The following is a 9,503-nucleotide window of genomic DNA, read 5'->3' as shown; positions in this document are numbered from 1 at the left end:
GCAATTCTTTGAAATTGCATGTGCACTTAAAAAGCATATAGAGGTCAGGGGCAGTGGCTCACACCTGTAATCCCAGCACTTTGTGAGGCCAAGGCAGGTGGATCACCTGAGGTCAGGAGTTTGAGATCAGCCTGGCCAACGTGGCAAAACCCCATCTCTACTAAAAATACAAATACTAGCTGGGCATGGTGACGTGCATCTGTAATCCCAGCTACTACTTGGGAGGCTGAGGAATCACTTGAACCTGGGCCGCAGAGGTTGCACTGAGCTGACATCACACCATTGCACTCCAGCCTGGGCAACAGAACAAGACTCTGTCTCAAAAAAAAAAAAAAAAAAAAAAAAAAAAAAAAAAAAAAAAAAAAAAAATGCAGGGCACCGTGGTTCATGCCTGTAATTCCAGCACTTTGGGAGGCTGAGGTGGGCAAATCACCTGAGGTCAGGAGTTCGAGACCAGCCTGGCCAACATGGTGGAACCCCATCTCTACTAAAAATAAAAAAATTAGCAGGACGTGATGGTGGGCATCTGTAATCTCAGCTACTTGGGAGGCGGAGGCAGGAAAATCGCTTGAACTCAGGAGGCAGAGGTTGCAGTGAGCCAGGATCATGCCACTGCACTTCAGCCTGGGCGACAGAGGGAGATTGTCTAAAAAAAAAAAAAAAAAAAAGCATATAGATTCTGCAGTTGTTGTTGCAATGTTTTCTATATATGCCAAGTTTATTAATTGCACTGTTCAAGTCTTCTATATTTTTGATGATTTTTTTGTGGCTTGTTCAGTCAGTTACAGAAAGAGGTATATTAAAATTGCCAACTATGATTGTAGTTTTATCTATTTCTCCTTTTAGTTCTGTTTTTACACATATTTTTGAAGCTATGTTATAAGGTAAATGCGAATTTTGAGTTACTTTATCTTCCTCTTTTGTCATTATGAAATGTCCCACTTATCTCTACTAATATTTGTGTTTTTTTGTTTGTTTGTTTGTTTTTTGTGAGACGGAGTTTTGCTCTTGTTACCCAGGCTGGAGCGCAATGGCATGATCTCGGCTCACCGCAACCTCCGCCTCCTGGGTTCAGGCAATTCTCCTGCCTCAGCCTCCTGAGTAGCTGGGATTACAGGCACGCGCCACCATGCCCAGCTAATTTTTTGTATTTTTTAGTAGAGACGGGGTTTCACCATGTTGACCAGGATGGTCTCGATCTCTTGACCTCATGATCCACCCGCCTCAGCCTCCCAAAGTGCTGGGATTACAGGCTTGAGCCACCGCGCCCGGCTATATTTGTGTTTTAAAACCTACTTTGTCTAATATTAGTATAGACAAATCAGCTTTTTTTTTTTTCCCCGATGAAGACAGAGTATTGCGCTGTTGCCCAGGCTGGAATCTGGAATGCAATGGCGGAATCTTGCTGCCTCCTGGTTTCAAGTGATTCTCCTGCCTCAGCCTCCTGAGTAGCTGGGATTACAGACATGTACCACTGTGCCCACGTAATTTTTTCTTTTTTTTTTTTTTTTTGAGACATAGTCTTGCTGTGTTGCCAGGCTGGAGTGTAGTGGCTCCATCTCAGCTCACTGCAACCTCCATCTCCCGGGTTCAAGCGATTCTCCTGCCTCAGCCTCCCAAGTAGCTGGGACTACAGGCACATGTCACCACGCACAGCTAACTTTTGTATATTTAGTAGAGATGGGGTTTCACCATTTTGGCCAGGATGGCATCTCTTGATTTCACCTACCTCAGCCTCCCAAAGTGCTGGGACTATAGATATGAGTCACCACACTCAGCCTAATCTGCTTTCTTTAGGTTAACATTTTTATGTTTATCCTTCTCTCTCTTTTTACTTTCAACCTGCTTTGTCATGACCTAAACGGTGTAACTTTTTTTTTTTTTTTTTTTTTGAGACGGAGTTTCGCTCTTGTTACCCAGGCTGGAGTGCAATGGCACAATCTAGGCTCGTCGCAACCTCCGCCTCCTGGGTTTGGGCAATTCTCCTGCCTCAGCCTCCTGAGTAGCTGGGATTACAGGCACGCGCCACCATGCCCAGCTAATGTTTTGTATTTTTAGTAGAGACGGGGTTTCACCATGTTGACCAGGATGGTCTCGATCTCTTGACCTCGTGATCCACCCGCCTCGGTCTTCCAAAGTGCTGGGATTACAGGCGTGAGCCACCGTGCCCGGCCCTCCGGTGTAACTTTTTAAAGCTGCAGAGAGTTGCTTTTTAAAAATATGCTCTAAAAATCTTGTCTTTAAATTTGGAGTGGTTAGATCGTATACATTTAAAATAATTACTGAAATTTTGACTTCATCATCTTAATATAGTTTGAATATAATATAGAGAACCCATTTGTTCTTTAATTTTTGCCTCCTTTCTCCTTTCTTGCTCATTAGTTTGTTAGTAATTTTTTTTTTTTTTTTTTTTTTTTTTTTTTTGACATGAAGCCTTCCTTTGTCACCTAGGCTGGAGTGCGGTGGCACAATCTCAGCTCGCTGCAACCTCTGCCTCCTGGGTTCAAGTGATTCTCCTACCTCAGCCTCCAGAGTAGCTAGGACTACAGGCGTGTGCTACCACACCCTGCTAACTTTTGTATTTTTAATAGAGAAGGTGTTTCACCATGTTGATCAGGTTGATCTCGAACTCCTGGCCTCAGGTGATCTGCCTGCCTAGGCTGCCCAAAGTGCTGGGATTACACGTGTAAGCCACCACACCCAACCAGTAATACATTCTTTAATTATTCAGTAAGTGTTATTCTAGGGATGACCACAGGCATTCTTGACTTACTAGAGTGTACCTTATTTATTTATATATTTATTTATTTTTTGAGACAGAGTCTTGCTCTTTCTCCCAGGCTGAAGTGCAGTGGTACAATCTCAACTCACTGCAATCTCTGCCTCCTGGGTTCAAGCATTCCCCTTCCACAGCCTTCCTAGTAGCTGAGATTACAGGCATGCACCACCACTCCCAGATAATTTTGTATTTTTAGTAGATACAGGGTTTTGCCAGTTTGGCCAGGCTGGTCTTGAACTCCTGACCTCAAGTGATCCACCACACCTTGGCCTCCCAAAGTGCTGGGATTATAGGTGTGAGCCACCATGCCCAGCCTACTAGAGTATACTTTAAATTCCTATTTTCACGTCTCAGACAATCCTAGTTTGGTTCAATTCTATATCCCCCCTCTGTCTTTTGTGCTATTGTTGTCATGTATTTAATTTAATTTTATTTTTTTGAGATGGAGTCTCACTCCATTATCCAGGCTGGAGTGCAGTGGCACGATCTCCGCTCACTGCAACCTCCACCTTCTGGGTTCAAGTGATTATCCTGCCTCAGCCTCCGGAGTAGCTGGGATTGCAGGGGTGTGCCACCATGCCCAGCTAATTTTTGTATTTTTTTTTTTTTTTGAGACGGAGTTTCGCTCTTATTACCCAGGCTGGAGTGCAATGGCACAATCTCGGCTCACTGCAACCTCCGCCTCCTGGGCTCAGGCAATTCTCCTGCCTCAGCCTCCTAAGTAGCTGGGATTACAGGCACGCGCCACCACGCCCAGCTAGTTTTTTGTATTTTTAGTAGAGACGGGGTTTCACTATGTCGACCAGGATGGTCTCGATCTCTCTACCTCGTGATCCTCCCGCCTCGGCCTCCCAAAGTGCTGGGATTACAGGCTTGAGCCACCGCGCCCGGCCTAATTTTTGTATTTTAAGTAGAGGCAGGGTTTTGCCATGTTGTTCAGGCTGGTCTGAAACTCCTGACCTCAGGTGATACACCTGCCTCGGCCTTCCAAAGTGCTGGAATTACCAGTAAGTCACTGTGCCTAGTCCCCGTTGACTATTAATGTTATTTTTGATGTCCTAAACTCTTTTAGCAATGGTAAAAGGCAAGTTTATTTTCTCTGGACCTATTTCTGTGGCTACCATCAGCAAATAGCTCTCCTTGCTTGACCAGCAAATGAGCCTCTAGGACACTTACTTTGTGAAGAAATTTTGCTGTGATGAGATATTCTGATTTCAGTTTTCTAATTTTTCTGATCATTCCTTTTCTCTCCGTTGGGAAATTGTTGATGAGTGCTTACTCTCGTAATGTTGACATATATCCTCTTAGCATCGCTGCTGTTGTTGCATACTAAACACAATGCTTTGTCACCTAAATTGCTAATAAAATAATCCATAATTCGCTGTACCTTAAAAGCATAAAATTCAGGCCGGGGGCTGTGGCTCACACCTGTAATCCCAGCACTTTGGGATGCTGAGGCAGGAGGATCACCTGAGGTCGGGAGATGGAGACCAGCCTGACCAACATGGAGAAACTCCATCTTTACTAAAAATACAAAATTAGTTGGGCGTGACGGCGCATACCTATAATCCCAGCTACTCAGGAGGCTGAGGCAGGAGAATTGCTTGAACCCGGGAAGCGGAGATTGTGGTGAGCCGAGATCTCACCATTGCACACCAGCATGGGCAACAAAAGTGAAACTCAGTCTCAAAAAAATATATATATAAAATAAAATAAAACATAATTCTGTCTCCACCCAAATCTCATGTTGAATTGTAATCCCCATGAGTTGAAGGAAGGGCCTGGTGGAGGTGATTGAATCACAGGGCAGGGGACATTCCTTTCTGCTGTACTCATGGTAGAGTTCTTGCAAGATCCGATTATTTGAAAATGTATGCTGCTTCCCCTCTGTCTCTCTCTCCTGCCACCATGTGAAGAAGGCATTTGCTTCCCCTTCACCTATTGTAAGTTTCCTGAGGCTTTCCAGTCATGCTTCCTGTTAAGCCTGTGGAACTGTGAGTCAATTAAACTTCTTTTCTTAACAAATTTCCCAGTCTCAGGTAGTTTTTTTTTTTTTTTTTTTTTTTTTTTTTGACAGAATCTGCTCTGTTGCCCAGGCTGGAGTGCAGTGGTGCAATCTCAGCTCACTTCAACCTCTCCTCCCAGGTTCAAGTGATTCTCCTGCCTCAGCCTCCCGAGAAGCTGGAATTACAGGTGTGTACCACCATGCCCAGCTAATTTTTGTATTTTTGTATTTTTTTTTTGTTTTGAGATTAGCCTTGCTCTGTTGCCCAGGCTGGAGGGCAGTGGTGCAATCTTTGGCTCACTGCAACCTCCACCTCCCAGATTCAAGTGATTCTCCTGCCTCAGCCTCCCTAGTAGCTGAGACTACACGCATGTGCCACCACGCCCAGCTAATTCCGTATTTTTAGTAGAGATGGGGTTTCTCGATGTTGGTCAGGCTGGTCTCGAACTTCTGACCCTGTGATCCGCCCGCCTCCACCTCCTAAAGTACTGGGATTACAGGCATGAGCCACTGCACCTGGCCTAATTTTTGTATTTTTAGTAGAGATGGGGTTTCACCATGTTGGTTAGATTGGTCTTGAACTCCTGACCTCAAAATCTGCCTGCCTCAGTCTCCCAAAGTGCTGGGATTACAGGTGTGAGCCACCGCCTCAAGCCAGCCTCAGGTAGTTCTTTATAGCAGTGTGAAAGTGGACTAATACATCTACTTTTCGCTTCTTTTCTGTTTTGACATAATGTATCTGCACTGGTAATAAAAATGTAAAATAAATGTCACAGTACAGAGATACAAATGGCACTCAAAACACTGTGTCACTGTGATTTGTGGTGTACTGAGCAGCAGTATGAAATGATGAGGGCATACACTATCCCTGTTGCAACTACAGTCAGACACCATACAATGAAGTTTTGGTCGACGAGGGATTGCATACATGATGGGGTCCCATAAAATTATAATACTATATTTTTACTGTACCTTTTCTATCTCTACATATGTTTGGATACACAAATACTTACCAATGTATTACAGTTATATGCAGCATTCAGTACAGTAACATGCTGAACAGGTTTGTAGCCTGTTCATATGGAGCAACAGGCTATACCATATACCCTAAGTGTGTAGTACGCTATACCATCTAGGTTTGTGTAAGTATACTCCACATGTTCACACAGCAATAAAATTGCCTATTTCTCAGAATGCATCCCTATTGTTAAGCAATACATGTCCTAAACTCTATAATTGTTGTGTGAAAGCAGTCATTGGCAATGTATAAGCTAACGAGTATGGCTATGTTCCAATAAAACTTTATCAACACTGATATTTGAATTTCATATAATTTTCATGTGTCACAAATATTATCCTTATTATCTTTTTCAACCACTTAAAAATGTAAAAACAGCCGGGTGCCGTGGCTCAAGCCTGTAATCCCAGCACTTTGGGAGGCTGAGGCGGGTGGATCACAAGGTCAAGAGATCGAGACCATCCTGGTCAATATGGTGAAACCCCGTCTCTACTAAAAATACAAAACATTAGCTGGGCATGGTGGCACGTGCCTGTAATCCCAGCTACTCAGGAGGCTGAGGCAGGAGAATTGCCTGAACCCAGGAGGCGGAGGTTGCGGTGAGCCGAGATTGTGCCATTGCACTCTAGCCTGGGTAACAAGAGTGAAACTCCGCCTCAAAAAAAAAAAAAAAAAAAAAAGTAAAAACAAAAAAAAGTCTTAGCTGAGACAAAACAGGCAGCAAGCTGTGGTATATCTGCTCTAGATAGAACAGGTATACCTGTTTGGCCTCTGTACTTGGCACTGCAAATCACAAATCACCAGTTCTCTGAGGGGATGAAACAGCAGTAAATATAAACTTACTTAAATGAATTCCTGGTGTTTTGACTCCAAGTCCTGGCTGACTTGGTTTATAGTGATGCCTTTAAACCCGTTGAGTTTTGTTGTTGTTTTGATATTTTATCCAGACTTTATAGTTGTTCTTGATGAAAGTGTCAGTCTGGAGCCGGGTGCGGTGGCTCAAGCCTGTAATCCCAGCACTTTGGGAGGCTGAGGCGGGTGGATCACGAGGTCAAAAGATCGAGACCATCCTGGTCAACATGGTGAAACCCCGTCTCTACTAAAAATACAAAAAAAAAAATTAGCTGGGCATGGTGGCGCGTGCCTGTAATCCCAGCTACTCAGGAGGCTGAGGCAGGAGAGTTGCCTGAACCCAGGAGGCAGAGGTTGCGGTGAGCCGAGATCGCGCCATTGCACTCCAGCCTGGGTAACAAGAGCGAAACTCCGTCTCAAAAAAAAAAAAAAAAGAAAAGAAAGTGTCAGTCTGACATCAATACCCCATTAGAATGGGAAATGGAAGTCTACATGCTAATTTTAATTTGCTACTTTTGCTTAGCATTATGAGCCTCCATCTACATCGACAAACATATTTCCACAATGTCATAACATTCCATTACATGAATGCACAATGATTTTACTTCATAATTCCCTATAGGAGGACACTGAGATCGTTTCTAGATTTTTCACTGTGATGAACACACTTCTACAAGTTTATTTGGGTACCTAATTGTTTCCTTCAGATGAAATCCTAGAAGTACATGGATGAGTCAAAGAGTTCACACTTTTAAAGGTATTTCACAGGTATCGCCAAACTTCTCTTTAGAACTGTTACACAACGGCACACCCAGCATCCATGTGCTTCTTAGCACAGTGGCCAATCCTGGGTGTTACCATTCTTTCCTTCCTTTGCCAATCTGATCGATGAAAACTCGTTATCTCTATGCTGCTTCCATTTGCATTTTTTTTTTTTTTTTTTTTTTTTTTTTTTTTTTTTTTTGAGACGGAGTTTCGCTCTTGTTACCCAGGCTGGAGTGCAATGGCGCGATCTCGGCTCACCGCAACCTCCGCCTCCTGGGGTCAGGCAATTCTCCTGCCTCAGCCTCCTGAGTAGCTGGGATTACAGGCACGCACCACCATGCCCAGCTAATTTTTTGTATTTTTGGTAGAGACGGGGTTTCACCATGTTGACCAGGATGGTCTCGATCTCTCGACCTCGTGATCCACCCGCCTCGGCCTCCCAAAGTGCTGGGATTACAGGCTTGAGCCACCGCGCCCGGCTCCATTTGCATTTTTGATTTGTAGGTGTGGTAGGCTGATAATGGCTCACTCCCAAAGCTACATCTATGACCTAATCCCTGGAACCTGTGAATGTTTAAGGAAAAGATTCTTTTACAGATGTGAAGTTAAGGATTTTGACACGGGCAGGTTATCCAAGTGGTCCTTAAAGGCCATAGCAAGTATCATTTCTTACAAGAAGGGGGCAGAAGGAGATTTGTCATAGACCAAAAAAAGGAGAAGGCAACATGATTACAGACGCAAGGGTGGGAGTGATAGGGTCATAAGTTTAGGAATGCCTTCAGCCCCGGAAGCTGCAAGGGGCAAGGGTAGATTCTCTTCCCAGCCTCCAGAGGGAGCATGGCCCTGTCAACACCACTCAGTGAAACTGACAGTGGACTCTGTCTTCCACAATTGTGAGAGGATAAACTTCTGTTGCTTTAAGACAGGCGTCCCCAGACTTTTTACACAGGAGGCCAGTTCACTGTCCCTCAGACCGTTGGAGGGCCGCCACATACTGCGCTCCTCTCACTGACCACCAATGAAAGAGGTGCCCCTTCCTGAAGTGCGGCGGGGGGCCGGATAAGTGGCCTCAGGGGGCCGCATGCGGCCCGCGGGCCGTAGTTTGGGGACGCCTGCTTTAAGACATCAACTTTTTGGTGATTTGTGACAGTAGCAGTAGGAAACTAATCGAATAGATTTTTCATATGTTTATGGACCATAAACATGAAAATTCGCCTGACTTTTAAATCCTATAAAAATATCACACGATCATACGGAGTATGTTTTTATTTGTGTAAATCAGAATATCTGTAAATAGTGCGGGGCGCGGTGGCTCACGCCTGTAATCCCAGCACTTTGGGAGGCCGAGGTGGGTGGATCACAAGGTCAGGAGATCAAGACTATCCTGGTCAACATGGTGAAACCCCGTCTCTACTAAAAATACAAAAAATTAGCTGGGCATGGTGGCACGTGCCTGTAATCCCAGCTACTCAGGAGGCTGAGGCAGGAGAACTGCCTGAACCCAGGAGGCGGAGGTTGCGGTGAGCCGAGATCGCGCCATTGCACTCCAGCCTGGGTAACAAGAGTGAAACTCCGTCTCAAAAAAAAAAAAAAAAAAAAAAAAAAGAATATCTATAAATATGTTTATATATGTCCATAACTGCCTAGGAAAGTGTCTGTAAGGTTGTATTCCAAACTAGTAACAGTGGTTAGCCAGAGGCAGTTAACAAAGTGGTTAACTAGAAGGGTCCTGTGTCCTGAAAGAGGAACTTTTACTTGTTCCTTGATACTGCTCAAGATACATCCGTTATTTGAAAACGTTTTATAAGACTGTAATCATGTATTGTGTAAAAAATTAGACAAGGCATATCAGCTTGTTGTAAAGTACATAGAAAGCAGAAAACTATCTCCTTTCACTTACCCCTTCCCAGAAATAGTCATTGATAATAATTTGCGTCTTCTCAGATTTTTTTAATGCAGAAATAAATGTGTGTAATTTTTAAAAATATGAAAATAAAATAATGAGTGTCATATATAAAGTTTCATTTAAAGATGTTCCTCCAAAAATCAATTAAGGACCGTGTGTATGTGTGTGTGTGTGTGTG

Source organism: Saimiri boliviensis, chromosome 1 (genome assembly GCF_048565385.1).
Source record: "Saimiri boliviensis isolate mSaiBol1 chromosome 1, mSaiBol1.pri, whole genome shotgun sequence".
In the NCBI taxonomy this organism is placed as follows: domain Eukaryota; kingdom Metazoa; phylum Chordata; class Mammalia; order Primates; family Cebidae; genus Saimiri; species Saimiri boliviensis.
The sequence above is the reverse complement of the archived record's forward strand: the minus strand, read 5'-3'. Positions refer to the sequence as shown.